Source organism: Motacilla alba, chromosome 8, assembly GCF_015832195.1.
Source record: "Motacilla alba alba isolate MOTALB_02 chromosome 8, Motacilla_alba_V1.0_pri, whole genome shotgun sequence".
In the NCBI taxonomy this organism is placed as follows: Eukaryota; Metazoa; Chordata; class Aves; order Passeriformes; family Motacillidae; genus Motacilla; species Motacilla alba.
The window spans coordinates 14,302,164-14,317,235 of record NC_052023.1 but is presented as its reverse complement, the minus strand read 5'-3'; positions in this window follow the sequence as shown (position 1 = coordinate 14,317,235).

Genomic DNA, 15,072 nt, shown 5'->3' with positions numbered 1-15,072 from the left:
CTGAATTATCTGGATAGATTGGTTCTGTAGCTGGAAGTTTTTTTGGTAGAGATGCTTCAGTGCATCTTGAGAAAGAGATGATGAGAGAAGTGGTACAATGCTGCGGCTTCTGAAGCAACTCAAAAGACTTCAAGAAACAGATTGAGAAGTTTTCTTTTTTGGGCAGCTGATAATGAAAATTTGTCAACACATCAGACACTTTGAAATGTGAGTAAACACCAACTGAACTTAAACTGATAGCTCAGATGTTCAGAAAATCTCTGACTGTAGAACAGTATATCCTGGATTGTCTTTTGAGGGAAGACAGTGATGGTGAACATACACCCTTGCTAACAATTGGGGAAGATTGCCTCTGAAAATTAGTGCTCTATTAACTCATTATTCTACCGTTTTTATGATTAATCAAATTTGGTTACATTCATTATGTGTATTGGGGGAAAAAAGGCAGTAAAATTTCATACATGTTTGATTTTAAAGAAATTATCTTTAAAATTTCAATCAAAATCAGAGAAATAGTGTCTGGAATGTAATTAATGTGCAGTGAGCACATTGCATTGCTTCAGATGCTGACACAATAGCAGCTGCACTACTTGGCTTTCCTGGAGATGCAGGATGATCTGGAAAAGAAGAATTCATGTCAGCATAAAAGTAAAGGTAATGGTGAGGGCAATGGCAGGCAGTGTTCCTTCCCAGAAGAGCTGACAGGGAGCTTGTGGCAAAGCATCCCTCTGTTACTGTGCTGTTCCTGTTCTTGATGCAGACTACTGCTCTTGAAGTGCTGATTCGTTTACAAAGAGTTTGTGATAAGCTTAGTGCAGCCAATATGAAAGTAAGTCCAGAGAAATGTAGTGTGCTCCATAGAGAACATTTTCTTGTGAACCTGGAGTCAGCACAGGAAGAGGTGTTTTCATCATTGGAGAGAAGGAGAAGCTGTGTAGTGCTGGCTAAGTCTGGTGACAGGAAGCTCCTTTGCCAGCTTGCTAATCTTAGAGAATCAGGACAAAAAGATGCAATGCTTTCAGTCTTTTTCTTTTCAGGCTTGAAAGGTTCTTGTTCCTGTTTATGTATTAGCTTGCTGATTTTATCCAAGCCCCTTTGGCCACTGGTCACAGATGTTTGTGCTTTTGCTTTGGGTGTGGATTGGATGTGAGAAGAGTGCAGGACTGTCTTAAAAGCATGGAAGATGATTACAGCTGAACTCTGTGTTCTTGTAGGATAAATGGTTGTACCAGGTGAAAGGGACCCTGGCAACGGCTACAGCTGTGCGGCATTTCCATTTGGAGAAATGTTGGTTAAGGACAGCCACAGTTCCTTGTTAGACTGGAAAAATCTGAAAGGTTGTTTTCCCAAGAGCAGGACAAAGCCCAGGTCCTCAGGCCTGGCACAGGCATGGTGGTGCCGGTGCCCTACAGAGATGAGCTTGCTGACAGGCCAGTTGCTCTTGCAGCAGCTGAGCGGGAATGGCTGTCCAGGCATGCTCAGGAGGAGATGCCAACCTCTGTGTTATTCACAGGAGGGCAAATGTTACAGAGGAAAAGAATTCTCAAAAACACTAGCATAAGATGTGATTAGAAAACCCTTGAGCAAACGGAGGCACTTTGCTAAGAAATCTGATTCCATTACTGCCAAAGGCATTTTCTGCCTGCACTGACTGAGGTGAAGTTCAACAAATGACGTAGCAAGAGGCAGTGATTAGCTGGGCAGGCTGTGGCTGCCTCAGAATGTCAAGATTGAAGCAGAAGCAGGATTTCTGTACACCAAAATGTTGGCAGAATACAGAAAACTGCTGAAAAGAAATACTGTATTTTCATTGCACAGGAGGCTTCCTGTGAGACATGGGAATCTCAGGGAGTACTGTTCTGGGACAAATATGTTGGTAGCAGTGGGCTGATTTTTAAAATATAATTAGGAACCAATAAATAGCAGGAGTTTGGAGGGATAAAGATTGCATTCTTGGAGGGATAAAGATTGCATTCTTTATGCTGAGAGTATCAGACCAAAAGGATCATCCTCAGAGGAGTCCACAGAATTTGTGTCACTGTTAGAAATGTGCAAAGATTGTTTGGGGCTGGAAGGCAGAGTCACAGCAGAGATTGGAATGGGTTTGTGCTGCTGGTTCCTTTGAACTGTTTTCTTCAGGGCACTTCTGAAAAAAACAGGAATTTTCAGGGAAGCCTGTGCCTGTGGAGCTCGATTGATGTAAGAATGCAATGAATTCAATGAATGGAGATAAGCATTTTTAGTCCTTATCAAATAATTTTATCAGGGCTCTTCATTTAGAAGATGAAGTGGTCTTCATCTTTAGAATGCTTTAGTCTTGGTAGCTTCAGAAGACAAAGATATATTTGCTGTAGCTGTAGCTGTGAGCAGCAGCACAAGAACTCTGTATTTTCTTGTCTTCTAACAAAGTAAACTTGTTCTCTGGAGCAAACCCTGATTTTCCATCCCTTCCCATAACTTCTCCCACCATATGTTTCTTGCTGCAGATGGACTGATACAAAAACAAATGCAGAATTAATACAGGGTAACCCCAGGAAAGTGTAATGGGGACTTAAACCTAAACCACAGCACTTCTCAGGGGAGGATTAACACACTCTCCTCAAACCAAACCACCAGACAAACAACCCTGCCAGCAACAGGCTCACAGCAAAAGTCCCTGGGGAGTCTTTCTGTTGGAAGCAGAACACGGTCCAGCTTTCTAAAAAACTAACTTCTCTGACACTGGTGAGAGATGTTTTGAGGAACCAGGCCAGGTAGTGAGAGACTAATTTCACTTCTGTTGCAGAAAGGATCACTACTACTTAATGAAGACCTAAAGAAGGGGTTTTTTTACACACACAAAAAAAATCTTTCTCTGTTAGGCTTCTGATCTAGAAATGTATCCCTTTCTGTGGTAAACCCTTCCTTAGGACTGATAAAACTGTATTTTGTGAGACTAAGAGCTTATACATTGTCTGAAATGATTCAGAGTTGCATTATTTAATGCAATTACAAGGTTGGTAATGGCAAGGACTAGTTCAAAACATACTTTTTCAATAGTAAGGAATAGTGGGGTTTGTACAAGATCTAAGGGTTGCTTACCATTAGTGGCTTGTCCTCACAGGAACCTTTATGCATGGCTCTTGGATCCTTGTAAAGAACCTGTATCTCTGGCAGCTGTGTCACCTTGATCTTTGGCAATAGTAAGGAAATACTGCTTCCCCCTTGAAAATGTATTCTTTCTGAAGTATCTCTATAAAGGCTGTCTGCAGGTTTTCCAGCCGTGCTGCTCCAGCAGAGAGCGCTTTTGTTACTGTTGGCACAGAGCCTGTTGAATCATCTGCAGCTCAGCTCCACTCTACAGAACCCAATTCCCTTCTAACTTTCTTTCTAATGCTTGGTTAAGTGTCTCTTGAAACAGTACACATCTGTTTTATTTACTTTCTTGATACCTTGCTCTAGACAAAGACGTTTTGAAACAGCTTTTGCACTGTAAATTTCGCCTGATTTTTGAAGGCTGTGTGGGGAGAGTACCATAATCCTTTCTCTTTTTTAAAAAATAATTCTTATATTGATGGATCATGATGAAAAAAATTATCTGGCACACAACTGTGGTCAAATGTATTTGTCTCAACAAAGCAGTGAAAATCAATATGAAAATAGTGAATGCTTAAATGTCTATTTCAGACAAACTACTGAGTTTCAAAGTTTCTAACTTGGAAGAGGAAAGCCCAAAAAGGGGTTTTTGATCTTGTGCTTGAAAAAGGTATAGTTGGTTTAAATTTAAGAATACTCAAGAAAAACTCTTTCTGTAAAATAAGAAAGTGAGGAAGAATTGGCTTTGAAAAATTGCATTTTTCTTATAATAGCATGGACTTCTAACCTTCTTTCATGGAAGGTTACAAAAATAAGGCTGGAATGTGCCTTCCCAAGGTGACCCAGCCCATTGGCTGCCCCAGGCCAGCCAGGCCCACACCATTCCTGTCAGACCTCCTGGCTTTAAAACAGTGCTGGAAGGGGACACAGTGATGCAGTGACAGTGGCTGCTCAGAAGGGCCCCAGCAGCCCTTCTGCCTGTGCTGGCAGCTTGGTGCTTTAGTGACTCAGTAGAAACCAGCAAAAACATGCAGTTAAACAAGAGAGTTTAACTTTCTTCATGTTGGGGAAGCATATAACCGTTTCTAGCAGCTCCATGGTCTGTAGTTTTGTGTTCACACACAGCAAGGACTCCTGTGTAAGCACAGGTGTACGTGGCTCAGGATGACATATTCAGGGTACAAAATCTGATTTACCTCAGGATTTGCCTTGGTTCTTTGGTTGTGGCATAGCCAAGGGAATATAAAAACATTTAATGCAATTTTAAAAAAATTAACTAATTCCAGACCAAATGACAGAATTAGCAAAAGACAATTTCTGAGGCCAATTTGTCTGGTCACAGAACCTGCTAGAGTGCACTGCAGCCAAGTTTCCTTGGAACAGACTTATGCTGAGGATTGTGTTGCTGCTGAACTGGGGTATCTCTGGACAGCATTTAACACTAAGGCCCTGCAGTTCACTCAGAAGTTAAATTTGCCTTAAAAACCAACTTTTTTTTCCCTCAAGCTTATTCAAAAGGAATGAAAATACCATTATACTCAAGAGAAGGAATGGGGATCCTAGAGATGGAATCAACCCACTGTATGTGTTTAGGATTATAATTAAAGGACCTAATTTAATTTTTCACAACATATGGAGCTGAAAGATAATGGTCTTGTTCACTGAAAATACCTAATGTGATTTGCTTATAGGGCAAATGCTTCCAGGGCTGGAAATGCCATATGGTAGGAAACTTCACCTGATGTCTGCTTTGGCTGCAGCAGGACAGTAATGCTGGAGCTGTCTTCATGGACTGCTCTGAAATTCAGAATTTAATAAATAATGCGAAGAGGCTTAAATTATTCAGTCGATTTATATTGGGAATATATTGTAGACCCTGATTTTTTCTTTTCCTTCTCATGCTGCAAAAATCCCTTAGATTTTAATAGCTGCTGAAGTTAACCTGAAAAACTATCACGTTTAATAACAGCACTAATTCCCATGAAACTCTCCCAGATTTTTTATCAGAACTGTGTTTATATCCCGGATTGTGCATACACACTTGAGCATTAAGAACCAGAAATACTAGCAGCTGCGAAATTTGCTCCCCTGGCACTTGGGAAGTAATCCATTTCAGGTGATCAGTTCCATCTTGAACATTTGTTTGTTTGTTCAATTATATTGCATATGGCTTTTGTTTGCTAAATTGGTAGCTCTTCTGTTTTTATAAGAATAAGGTTTACTGACTCTCCTGGTTAGTGCTATAGCGTTTTGGGCAAGCTCTATGTGATCGGTTCTATTTCTGATCTCGTGCTGAAGGATGCTCTTTAATCTGGGGCTCCATTTGCCTTGGTAAGTCATTCAGCACAACAGGAGAGTGCCTGTAATGTGACCTCATCCGTGCTGGGGGCTTGCTCAGCTTTGCTCCCACAGGAGCGACACCCACCAGCATCCAAGTGCATTCAATGCACTACTAGAGTGCATCCTCTTATTCGAGTTTCATCTGAAAGGAATCCAGCTGGTGCACTCTGGAAACCAAAGTGGAGTCTGCCAGGCTGATAGGGAGAGTCACTTCAAAAGCTGCCTCCCGCTCCAAACCGAAATACTTGGGCAGGCACACCCTGCCCGTGCGAGGGCCCCGCTCGCTCAGCACCCCAGCCCCTCCAGCACACACCTCTGCCCCCAAAATACACCCTGCTGGGGAAAACAGCTCTCTTCAATGTTTCTGCTCTTGGTAGCATGCCAACACCGCCCTCCAAAGTCAGCCCTTTCCTTACCTTAGGTTGTCTCTTTCATATTAATTGGTTCACTGGTTCCTATTTTACAAAGGGTGGTGGAGGAGAGTAAATTGCAGCACTGATCGTTGCTTGTGGGTTCCCTGAATGGTAACGTTTCTCCTTAGAGATGCTACATTCATTCCTGCAAGAATCTACACTTGTGGATGAAATTCAGCTATGTATTAATCCCACCACAGGCAATGGAAAGTCTGCCACCTATGTGCTAATTGCACATGTGAGTTTACAGTGCCAGGACAATAGCAGTGAGCCTCTGTTTCTTGATGGGGCTGATGCCTTGTTGTGCACCTTGCAGCAGAGTAAGGAAAGGGATTTGTGCTTTTTTACTCCTAGAAAAAATGGATTCCTTTACACTTCTACGCTTTCTTCTCAGGAAAACTTAACTGAATTTTGCAAGCTTACAAATGCATTTTTTCATTTTAATATAGATGTCTTAAAAGATTAATTTCTCCCTGAAGACATTTGGGCAAGGTGGAAAGAGAGAGTGATCATTTCCAGATGTTCTTTGCTGACAGGCAAGAGAAATTCTGCTTCAGGTTATGTACTTAAAAAATATACATTTTGTATACAAACCTGCCAGGGAGAGCACAAGCCAGTGCAGCAGGGGCTGAGATGCACAGATTTGCAGGGTCATAGCTGCATTAATAAGGTGGGGCTTGCCCCTGCTGACTGGGCTAAAAGCCTTGGGAACTTCCCTCCCTCTAATCTCCTATGGGCAGCCAGGGGAGCCGTATGTGCTTTTCAGACAGAAACACCACATGTAGTGTGCTTTGAGGTAGACACATGTTGTTCGCTGAATCAGACATATTAAAATAGATAATTCAGTGTTTCTTTGATGTTTTGGTAACATTTCATACTGGGATTCCTAAACATTGCACACTAAATTCTAGCAAGACTTGGCCCAGTAGTTTGACTTCAGGCTTCTGGGAAGTACCCCAGATTAGCAAAGCAGGGGGAGCCGGTGTCCTACATGTCACCTGGGAGGACAGGCAGGCCCATGGAGCAACTGGGCCCTGGTGTCCTGCTCCCTGTGTGTCTGCCTGGCTTCCAGAGCAGCACTCCAGCATCACCCCTGCAGTTCCTGCCCTGCACCATGGAGGCTCACTCTGCTACCGGCTGTCTCACCTTGCAGTAATCTCCAGTGGCTGCAACGTGAGGCCTTCTTAGTGGTGAAAGATAAACATCAATCAGTTCTGTAGGAAACCCTGGTGCCTGGGAAGTGCAGATTCTTCTTCAGTTTGTCCTGGTCTCTAAGGCAACAGCAGCCTGAGCATGAGAAGTAACGGAGCTCATGCCTGCCAGCAGCAGAGGAAATGCCTCCTTGGGAAGCAGTCCTTCCTAACAACTGCTGTCCTTCTCAAGTGGTGTGTGGAACCAGAAATGCCACTGGAGACCAGGATGCCTTTATGAGTCACAAGCTGGTTTTCACTGGGTGGGCAGAGGAGGTGGGGGCAGTCAGCGGAACCAGCCCTGCGTGTTGCCTCCTTGTGCACATTGAATCCTGAAGGAATAGGTTTCCATTGGAAGGTCAGTAAACCTGTCTGCTTTCAGAGGCTGCTGACTGCTAAGACTGTTTTAAGTAACTGACAGACAAAAGACTGATAAATCCATTTTCTTACCCACAGAGGACTCTGCCCCAGTGAGGGGCAAAGCTCAGGGCCCTGGGAGCGTTACGGGCAAAGCCCCCTGAAGGCCCAAGGAACAGGAGTGTGAGGACTGCAATGGATGTGAGCTCTAGAGATGGTGAAGGTCCACTTCAGGAAATGAATCTTCTGTGGAGCTGTGTCGTGGCACTTGTCCCAATGTCCCAAACCTCAGCTATGACAGAGTAAGAGAGGGAAAGACAGGAGGTAAAACTAGGGGGGCATGATTCTCTGGGGTTTTTCAGGTAAATATCTAAGGGTCTTCAGCTTTCCTTTAGAAAGGAAAAATATGGTAGCTTAGAGCAGGCAAGATAGATGGGAAAAATGACTCTGAAGTCAAATTTTTGAATGTTTTCTATGAGAGAAAGATGTTGATAGGAGGAAGGGGCAGGACTGGGGAAGAAAAAGGAACATTCTGGTTTTTGTCCATAAAGGACAACGTGCTCTGCAAAAGAGAGCTTTGAATCCTGAGACAAGGTGTTGATGATATTGAGGTGTTAAAGCTCTGACACTTGATACAGTAGTTAACAAAACATCCACTTTACTGCCTCAGTAGTGTTGCTGAACTGATCTGTCAGTTTTGGGATTGTTCACAGAGCTGTGCAGGAGGCAGTGTCTGGTGTTTGCTTAGGGTTCTTTTTTTTCCCCAAAATACATGTATGAAGATCTGAAGAAGCACGTTCAGAGTTTTCCTTTCTCAGCCTGCTTTGCTGCACTAGTAGCTGCCCAGGTGGGGTCCTGCCTGTCACATGCATGTGCAAGGTGCCAGCTCAGAAAGGTCAACTGGTAATGGGGTCTCAGTGCATAATTTAGCCTGTCACACCTGATGAACTGCATGCAGGATTAGAATGTGCTGTTTGGGGATACATCTTCGAAAGGGATGCTAAAATTTGCAGCTTTACAATTTGACCTGATTTTCTTTTGTTGCTGGTCATGAAGGCAGAAGCCACTACACAGTTAAAATCTGTTTTGTTGTGTTTGGTTGGGTTTTATTTTGGGAAGAAGTGGGATAATTTTAGTTCTTCAGCACTAAAAAATAGATCAAAATCCTGGCAACTGTACAACATAAATGAGCAACCTTGCAATAAGGGGGTTTTTGTCACCTTGGAAACACAGTTTGAATAAGCTACTTGGAGTAATTTTAGTTTCAGACTTTCCTCTGCCCTTGTCCCTCCCATGCAAATTCTGGTTTTACACTCAGTATATCCGGTTTAAATGTGTTTCTTTCATAAATAGACAACAGGGGAATTTGCCAGACAAAAGTGGAAGAACACTGAAAATGACCTTGCACATGTTGTTTCAGAGCAGAAACTGGTATTTGGAAACATACAAATTAAACCCATCCAAAAATAGATTTTAAAATCAGTCATTTTAGATCTCAGAGCTCAATGTAAAAAACCCAGAAGCTTACCTTTAAATTATTGTTTTTTATATATAGTGAGTCTTGTTATTCTGGAGAATATGGCATTTAGGAAACAAATTTTAGCACTAAGAAGCAAAGCTGAGGGGTTAAATAAGGAGAAATATACATTGAGAGGTTGCTGTAATCTATGAGATATAAACGGTCTTTCAGAATCCTCAGTATTGTGATATTGTGAAATTTGTTGTATTAAAATGCTGTGGGTCTTTGTTGTGAACATTACACAGATTATGCTGGGGCATAGCTGGAAACTCAAGTAATTAGAGAAGAGATTAGGATAAAGTAGTGCTTCTATCCACTAAAGAATGTAAATATTTTGAATATTTTCAATAGCTCACACTTCTCTAACAGGTCTCACCTGAAGAGTGCCCTTACTGTGAGTGCCCACTAGAGAAAGCACAGAAGCCTTTGTAGCCTTTTCCGAATACTTGACCAGCTGAGACACATTGACTTGCCACTCCCATGGAGACAATTTTTCAAAGTGAAAAGTAAATTGATTTTCAATTATTTAAAAGAGTAAATTGCATTTGAATATATCTATTATTGTCCAGGTAATATCCCTGGAAGCTCAGAGGAAGGAACCCATGCAGGACTGGCTGGTGGGTGCCAGTGCCTGGTGTCACCTCTGCCCCCAGTGGTGTGGTTTGCTAGGCTGGGCAGGGAAAGGTGCCACCCAGGACCATGTGCCATGGTCTGAGCAGCCACAAAAGACCAGCAGGAAATTACACCAGTACATCATGAGACATGATGAGACAGAACAGCTGACTAACGTTTGGGTTAAATACTTGGAAATGCTTCCTATCTACATGACCACAGGACGAGGTGAGGTCGTTGGGATAATAATAGGACCATATAACTTGAGATATTTAAACCCAGATTGATTTTAATAGGAGCAAATGGAGGACATGTGTGATCAAGGGAGCACAAATGAGATTCTAAATCTATTTTTCACCTCAATTTTCGTGGATTCTGTTTTGTCTTCCAGGAGTGACTGAATGTTATGATGGACATCAATAATTAAAAGAAGCTTGACCATAGCACCTTCCCATGAGCTGCTGTGCTTTTACCCTTCCTTGTTATCACAGCAGTGAGTGAGTACTGGGAGCAAGCTGTCAGCAGACAGTAGGCAGCAACTCTGGCAAGTTTGCAAATAAGGGACTTTCCCCACTGCAGCCAGCTGGCTCAAGTATTAACCTCCTTGCTGTGCTGCTCTTTACAAGTCAAAAAAGCTCATCAGGTCAAAACATGTATCCTATACTGCCTGTCCAAAGCAGGAAAACCTTTTTCTCTGATGAAACACAGTTTTACTTGATAGGTGCACTCCAGGACATGCAAAAAAACCTCCACTGTTCCTCAGCATTAATGTCTCTGATTGCTCCATTTGACACACACACAATAGAGAGAATGAAGAGAATATTTAATTTATGAAATTCCACAGATCTCTCAGCAGCCTGAGGTGATATGCTGTGTTTCTCTGGCCTTCCCCCCCCCCCCCCTCCCCCCCCCCCCCATTTATTTTGTCTTTGTAACATACAGGATAACTATAATGAAATTATCTTTATGCACACTTGTAACATTTTTTGAGTAATAAAATTATTTAACTTATATGAAAGAGAAAAGTAGACTAGGTCCTTTCAGCTTGCAAAAGTCATTGCCAGATTTTGCCTACAGAAACATCTGTTACTTAAAATTTAAGATTATGAAAACACATCTTTAAGGCACCCTTATGATTATCTTAAGTCAAGCACTTTGAGCACAGCACACGATATACAGTTCTTAAAAAGGATCAGTCTTTCAATTTAAGGATGTTTCCACTTCTTTTACTATATATTAGTCTTCCTGATACATTCAGAAGTCTCTTATGCTATGTGAAACTCATAGTGTTTGGAAGTTGATGAGTTGAAAAATTGCTATTTCTAAAGGTAGAAGTGGAAGAAAGGGAAATCTACTTTCTAAAAGTTCCTAAGAAGATGCTCATTAACTGTGTTCCCCCAGTCTGGCATTTTGTTGGCTGATAGTAGGTAATTGGAAGTAATTCAGTTCATACAGGGTTGTAAGTTTTGCAGGCTTTTTAATAAATAAATTTTGCATATGCTGCATGTTTTAAGGCCCCATGCATAATGTGATTTATGTGATTTAAGATGTACCTTGCAACATCCCCTGGGCTGTGCTGGGTGGCCTGGCAGAGCCAGCTGTACTAAGGGGTCTGCAGGTGTTACAAGCTCCTGTTCAATATTAACAGGGACACACCTTGAAAACCTTGTAGCTCCAGCTAGGTGGGGGATGAGAATCACAAATGTTACATTTAATCTAAATTTGGATTAACAACCAAATTCTGTGAGAGCCTGAATGATGGTGGAGACTTTGTGAAGGCACAAGGCCAAGTAGAATGATGGACCACAGGTGGACATGGATGAGAGCTCTGCTTCTTCTCTGTCCTGGTGGGGCAGAAATGGCAGGACCATGAATATGGTCCTGGCCTAAAGACCGAACAAAATAGACAGACAAATACTTGTTTACTGATTTCATTTCCATTGCAGAGAACCTCCTGACATTTTGAGCAAAAGTTTGAAGCTGTTTTTCTTTTGACCAAATATTCTACACTATTTTCTGGTATTTACTTTCACTTCAAGCAAGGTTGAGTGCCACCAATCTACTGTTTTTGTCTCCGTGTTAGGAGAAGGTAATTGTGGTGATGCTCATGATACGGGCTATTTTTACTGTATGGGTCATGCTTTGGCTTCTTTATACCCAAAATACTTTGGTATTTTTAGCATATCTTCAGTGAGACTGACATCCTACCATAGCACTGGCATGTTGTAAGACTGCAGGCAGAGGTGGTAATGACAGCCCTGAAGTTCAATGACATGTTTTGAAAAAGTCATAGAGATTTTAACTTGCATTTTCTAAAAAGTCAAATAACTTTTAAAAAATACATGTAAGATGCTAAAAATAGCATGAATTACTGTCTTATTTCTGCTTAAGCAAAGCACAGAAGGCAGAGCTGTGAACATTCCGGCTGCTTAAGTTAGCTGATAACTATGAACAGAAGAATTTCCATCACATTGCTCATTTGACTCTAGGTTTACCTTATATGGCTCTTCACATCCTTTCCTGTTTCATTGTAATTACAGTTTAACAGGACACGTAGACCATGCCCCTGGAAGCAATGGGCTCAGCACTTCATGTAAAGGCAAGGCAACCATCCTGATGCTGTAGGTCACATTGCCAGAGCCCAGGTGGCCCATGCCACTGGAGTCAGAGAAGGACCGATGGTGGCAGTGGCTTCTCAGAGGTGTGTTACCTCCTGGTGACAAGGCACCCACGTTTTGTTGGACATGGCCAAGCAACAGCAATACACGTGCAGCAATACACCAGGTATAAGATCTTGACAGCAGTGCCTCAAAGCTGTTTTGGTTGAGGAAGGTGTCTGGCAAGGATGCTCTCTAGGAGGCAGTGGTTTGAGCCAAACACTGCGCTGCTCTTGGAGCCTCTGAAATCTGCTTTTCAAAAAGGCTACTCCAACTGCAAATATTTCCAGTGACCAGGGAGCAGATGGTGGACCCATTTTGGCAATGAACGCCTTCAGCTTTGTCCAGGCTGTTGTCTATCAACCTCCTCAGGTTTAGAATATAAATGTTTTATTCTCCCATTGGTTTGTTTTCCTAAGATAAGTAGCTGCATTCTGGGCCTCTGGGGTGTCTTGGCTGGCCAGTTCAAAATAGAGTATGGGGGTAACAAAGGTCTGGATGACTGTAGTGGTGTCTAGGTCTGAGAGAGATCAGTCATTTGGCAGGCTGGAGATAAGACACAAGCTATTAGCTGCCTGATAGAGTTTCATGGGACTCTTATTTCAGTCCATTTTGATGTCAGGAAGGCAGACGCTTTCAACAAAAAGAGTGCTCATAGATTTTATTGGGGCATTCAAATGCTTCCAGTTCCCAGCTGTCATCAGTTCCACTTTAGTCATATAGTTGTCACTTTATCCCTCTGTCTGCAACAGGTCTTGAGAGAAGAAAGATACTGATTTGTTAAGCTTTAATGAAAAGGAGACTCATTCATGTTTCCAGACACTTTTAGCTTTACTCACACAAATGAATCTCACTGAAGGAAAATAAAGTACATCTTTCCACAGGTACATCCAAAATTAATAAGAAACTATTATTTCAGATATATCTGAGGAGATACTATGCTGTGAGGGATGGAATTTTCTGAAGTCAGACCGGAGCAGTTCAAAACCAGTCCCCAAGTGTGTACAGAAATGAAAGCCTGTGTACTTAGGAAAGCACAACTTCTTCAAGCTATCTGCTGAGGCACAGCTTATCTCTGGTGCTGTCAGCAAGGCTGGAAAAGGTTATTTTTCAGTCTTTCATGAGGAAATATTTAGCTGCATAATTTCATTATTCAACATATCAGTGCCCAAACATTGCTACCTATGCACCAGCATCTCCACCAGGGATATCCTTCTGATAAATGCATTTTTTTTCCAACTTAATTTGGACTTTTTGCCTGTTCAGTTATTTACAGTTCTTACATTATCAGCTTGAAAAAAAAAATAAGTAATTGGTGAAATCTCAATCTGTTAATGAAAAAAATATTTTAAAAACATTTATCTTTTACCATCGGAAGAATACTGTTTTCTCTTTGCTAAAAGTTACACTGTTTAACTGGTCCTAAATATTTGCCTGTCTCCTGACAAGAAGCCTCTTCAAGTCTATGCAAGCTCTAGTCCCATTCTCTTAGAGCAGCTTTTGCTTTTTGTAGAAAGCCAAATAAAAGGACTCACATTCAGTACTGTGTGCTTTGCAGCTCCTGAACAAAACAGGCTGAGCTGAAAACAAAAGCTCAGCTTTGACTCTTACTCCACTGGCTCAAGTTAGCTCCAGCCAGATCCTTAATGTTACTTTATCTGCAGGTTTGGGGGTTTTTAAGTGCGATCAATGCCAACACTGTTGGGCAAATACAGGATGCATAGGGATTTTAAAAAAATCCAGCTGCCAACAAGAAAAAGTGCTTTGTAACCACAGTTTGGAATGGAAACAATTTTCTAAGATACAGATCAAACTGTGTTTATAGACTCAACTATTGGCAGCTTTTCACCAAGCTATTTCCTGTGTGCCTATTGCACAGAGGAATAATCTAAGGGCTTAAACTAACATTTAAAACCATACAGAACATGAAGGAAATACTGTGTGAAGCAGCATGGAAAACACAATGGTGTTGAATTTTCTTTTGTTTCAATAGCTAATACTCATGGGAGAAGGCAGTAAGTACTGCACACCAAATGCCAGTACTCCAGTTCTTTGCAGGACTTGGTCCTTACTCTGGCCAGTACTTACTTTCTACTAATATTGTTTTAATTGCTGAAATATTCAAATAACAAACACTTTCAAAAATGCCTCCTAAATTAGACAAACTTGCTAAATATTATATAGTTACTTTAAATGCAGCAAGTTATTATTCCTTAGTAAAATAATTCAGACAATCAAATGTACACATGAACAGAAGGAATCTGATTTTCTGTTAGAACAGGTGGAAAATCTGAAGGTCTGAAGATAAGAGTCAAGGTAGACATAAACTGGTTCGCTCAGTTTGAAATGATTGCAACAAATGTTTCTTGCAGAAAAAGCCCAGAATTCAGCTGCTAGCTGTTTGGAATCTTTTTGGTGTTTTTCAGTGGGGCAGGTTTCCTCTCCCAGACTTCAAATGCGTGCCCTTCACTTCAGGCATGCATGTGCTGTTGGCACACGTCGCCTCCTGACAGCATCCGTAAGGTCGGGGCACTCAGGCTGTGGTGCCCATGCAGAATTTGAACGGGGTTTTTGTCGCTGATGTTCTGCTTGGCTGGACTTCATTCTTTCTATCCAAGCCGTGTCTCAGCTAGAGAGCATGGCAGCTCCAGCAGAGGAAAACTTTATGGTTAGGAGAGTAATTTAGGTTGGATGGAACCTCTGGAGGTTGTCTGGTCAGCCCCAACACGCAGCAGGAGCCATGCAGGTGACTTAGGCCAGGGCCAGACAAGTTTCCAATGTCTTCAGGATAGAATTCGCACAGCTTTTCTGGGAGATCTGTTTTGGCATCTTATTATGACATGCACAACAACAATATCAAATTTGTTTATAGTTTTCTTCTTCAACTGTATCCTTACAGATCAGTTGTG